The following is a 4,241-nucleotide window of genomic DNA, read 5'->3' as shown; positions in this document are numbered from 1 at the left end:
AACTATACAAGAAAAAAACAACTAACACCATCAAAAAATGGGAAGAAGAAATGAATAGACACTTTGAGAAAGAAGAAAGGCAAATGGCCAAAAGGCACATGAAAAGATGTTCAACATCACTAATCGTCAGGAAGATGCAAATCAAAACTACTATGAGGTACCACCTCACGCCACTGAGATTGGCACACATCACAAAAAAGGAAAACAATCAGTGCTGGCAAGGATGTGTAGAGAAAGGAACTCTTTCACTGCTGGTGGGAATGCCGTCTAGTACAACCTTTATGGAAAGCGATATGGAGATTCCTTCACAAACTGGAAATTGAGCTTCCATACGATTCAGCTATACCACTCCTAGGAATATACCCAAAGAACACAAAAATACAATACAAAAATCCCTTCCTTACTCCTATATTCATTGCAGCGCTATTTACAATAGCCAGACTCTGGAAACAACCAAGATGCCCTTCAACAGATGAGTGGCTGAAGAAACTGTGGTACATATACACAATGGAATACTATGAAGCCATCAGGAGAGATGAAGTCATGATATTTTCCTATACATGGATGTACATGGAATCTATTATGCTGAGTGAAGTAAGTCAGAGGGAGAGAGAAAGACTCAGAATGGTTTCACTCATCTATGGGCTTTAAGAAAAATGAAGGACATGTTTAACAGTATTTCAGAGACAAGAGAGATGAGGGCTGGTAGGTGCAGCTCAGGACATGAAGCTCATCACATAGAGTGATGAGTGCAGTTGCAGAGATGACTACACTGAAAACTATCATAACAATGTGAATGAATGAGGGAAGTAGAAAGCCTGTCTCGAGTACAGGTGTAGGGGGGGGTGGGGAATAGGGAGATCTGGGAAATTGGTGGTGGGAATGTTGCACCGGTGAAGGGGGGTGTTCTTTACATGACTGTAATCATACAACTATAATCATGTTTGTAATCATGGTGTTTAAATAAAGATAAAAAAAGAAAAAGGACTTAATTAAGTTTTTTATATGTGTTCATGATATTTGTCCTTGGTTTGGGTCACTAGACCCTGCATAGTTACAAGTACTTGGAAACAAATTGGTGATGAAATTATGCAATATTATACCAAACATGGTAAGGAACAAGATAAAAAGGTTATGCAGTTTTATTGGTCCATCCTTAGTCAAATTGTTACTGGTGCAGAGTTAAATCCAATTAGGGAAAGCCCCATCAATAAAACAATTTTTGAAAAAGCCTAGGCCAGCATAGAAATGGCCTCCTGCAGCCAGTCCCGGGCCAGTAGCGCCCCTCCTAAATCTGACAACCTCATAGATTTGGAACCTTCCAAAGGCTTTTATCCCGCTGTGGCCACTGCTCCCCCCTCTTAAAGCTATAGAAAAGAAACTATTTGGCCAAATTGAAGATCTTAAATGAATTTTAAGCCTTCAATAACAGGTTGCTTCTTTTAATTCACAAGTTTCTGCCCTTCAGGCTTTCCCCCGCTCTCCTAAATCTAAAGTTGTCTGTCCTCTGACCACTGAATCCCAAGGCCAGGCCCCCCTCTTGAGAATTTAGAGGGACAGGCTGATGAGGGTGAGGCTGAGTGCCATAAAACAGAAACTGCTGCAGCACCTACAAATAATCCTAAGGGCCCAGTGAGCAGGATAATTACAAAGTATCAGCTGCTAAGCCATAAAACCTTGCGATATCTGCACTTTGCTGTTAAAACTTCTGGGCCTAATGCGCCCTTTACTCAGTACATTTTGCTTGGCCAGCACTAAGCCCATCTTTCAGCCTCCTTCCTGCTGGCCTCTGAAAACATCAGCTCAGGCCCTGCCACTCCCGCTTTAAGCCTTCCAATTCACCTTAAAATACCCAATCTTTGTTATTCAAAAGAAATCTGAAAAGTGGCATCTCTTGCATATTCTCAAAGCAATAAATAAAACCGTGATCTCCATGGGTGCTTTTGCAACCAAACTCCCCTCTTCAGTTGCCATTCCCTCTAATTCCAATAAATTAGTAATAGATCTTAAAAGATTGCTTTTTTTCTCTATATCATTACACCCTGCTGACTGTAAAAGATTTGCCTCTAGCCTTCATGCTGTTAAACTGTGCTGGTCCCTCCCCGCATTATCAGTGAAGTTTCTGCTTCACCTTGTCAGCCCTACACTTTGTCAAATATGTGTAGCATAGGTAATAAATTTTGTAAAAAATATTTTGAAAATAAACCTAATTATCCTATGTAACCTTAAAATAATACAGCATATTAATTGGCTGATGCAAAACACAAATAATTGGCCTTTGGCATGTGCCTCCTTGAAGGAAAAAAATGATATTCATTATCCAGCAAATAAGTTTATACAGTTTTTTAAAAGATGGATGTGAAGAGAAAAAAAAAGTCGCAAGCCAGTGACAACAAGGTACCTCCTGGTCTTAAAAGTTCTCATTTTGAATATCAAAACCTCAGGTCAGCACAAACAGAAAGATAAAGTCCTGGCCCTGTGCTAGGAAGAGGCCATATACCCCCAACTCACTCAAGGTCTATTTTTCTTTAAGATCCTAATAAGCTAGTCACCCTCCCCCATCCCTTAGTGTAGGAATGCAGCCCTAAAATATTTTTCTAAGATAAAGACCACAGTTGGTAAAATTATGAGGTTTTAAAAGTGTTCAAAAATGTTATAGTAAGCCCTTTAATCTATGCAGAGGTAGTGTATATGTGGTATATTCTATACCTGTATTTGAGACAGTAAGTTTCTGTGTAGTCAAAATGCAGACAAAAATTTTGGAGAAAAAGTATTCAGCAGAAATAGTGCTAGCCTGTGTGTGTCTTAGTGGTTACAAGTTTGATTGCTCTGCTAAATGTAGCAGAGAGTGGCGGGGGTAGAAATAAAAGGATTCAAAAACTGTTCATGTGAAATATATAGTGAGAATTATTGTCAGAATTTTGTTGTGTCTCATAAGAGGCCTCAAATAATTGTGAATTAAATTATGCAGCATAAGTGTGCCTTTTCTAAAAGCATTTGTGTAATTAATTGTTGTGCATTGGGTGTTGTAAAATAATTATTAAAATATTGGAAATTCGGGGCCGGGCGGTGGCGCTAAAGGTAAGGTGCCTGCCTTGCCTTCGCTAGCCTTGGACGGACTGCGGTTCGATCCCCCGGTGTCCCATATGGTCCCCCAAGCCAGGAGCAACTTCTGAGCGCATAGCCAGGAGTAACCCCTGAGCGTTACCGGGTGTGGCCCAAAAACCAAAAAAAAAAAAAAAAAAAAATATTGGAAATTAAAAAACATTCTAAATTCAGGTCTGTAAGGATTAAAAAATTCTCTAGGGAGAAAAAGCAACAGGGAGATAATAGCAATAAACTCCCTTTTTTCATGTCTGTCAGAAATTTTAGAGCAAGGTCATAATTCTGTCACTTGTAATAACAGATTATCAGTAAAGTAAAAACCTTTTGGTGTTTTAAAATTAAACGGACATACAAGTATTAAAATTTGAGTCGTTTATATTTTTATTAGAAAATTTATTTTGATTTTCAAGGTATTAAAAAATTATGTGAAAATGATGTGGTTAGCCTTTTTAAATAATATAGTTAATTTTACTGCACAGTAAACACCCAGGTGTGCTTTATAGTACCATTGGATTTAATTTTGTGCTACAGCAATGGTTGTTTTTTACCTCTGCATTGAAAAATCTATCCTTTTAAGTGTATTCAGAAAGTCAGCACATTATACAAATCTGTATATTTGTGTCAAAGTGAAGAAATCTAGTATTAATGAATATATATATTTAATTTTATGAGTAATATTATAAAAGTAAATTTTATAAGCAGATCGACATCAGGTATCAAATATAATTTTGGTCCTAAGCTCTAGGTGTGGAAATGCATCAGATGTTTTTAACTATATTTTATACTGATCTAAACATTTTGTTAATTTGGTGTATAATATTTTTTTTACAAATTATTCACTTAAAGTCTTCAAAGTAGGAACAGTTGTTTGTTTTTTAAAGTCAGTTTTTCATACCTTTAATAATCATAGTTCATGCTATTGTGTTTAATCATAAACATTTTACACTTTATTGCAGCTGTCTTACTGTTCTGCCACATCTCACTCAGGAAGGACACACACCAATAAGTGTAGTGTTCTCCTGAAAAGGAATTATTTGCCAAAAAGGCCCGCTTAGAGCAGTCAAAATCACTTGACCCTTTGCGTGGATCGTTTGGACATAATTCCATATATGTGGCTGTAACTATCTCTCTCTTTA

The 4,241-nt window shown here is 37.4% G+C and overlaps 1 non-coding gene across 1 annotated transcript; it reads left to right on the top strand.

The window, feature by feature from the left end:
* Nucleotides 1–3,576: 3,576 nt before the first annotated feature.
* On the top strand, nt 3,577–3,706 carry LOC126000423 (small nucleolar RNA SNORA22). Its single transcript, XR_007492738.1, has one exon. It is a non-coding gene; the product is annotated as a small nucleolar RNA SNORA22 (small nucleolar RNA).
* The last annotated feature ends 535 nt before the right edge of the window (nt 3,707–4,241 follow it).

This window comes from Suncus etruscus, chromosome Y (assembly GCF_024139225.1).
Source record: "Suncus etruscus isolate mSunEtr1 chromosome Y, mSunEtr1.pri.cur, whole genome shotgun sequence".
Taxonomy (NCBI): Eukaryota; Metazoa; Chordata; class Mammalia; order Eulipotyphla; family Soricidae; genus Suncus; species Suncus etruscus.
Note: the sequence above shows the minus strand (reverse complement) of the source record. Positions and strands in the feature narration are given on the sequence as shown.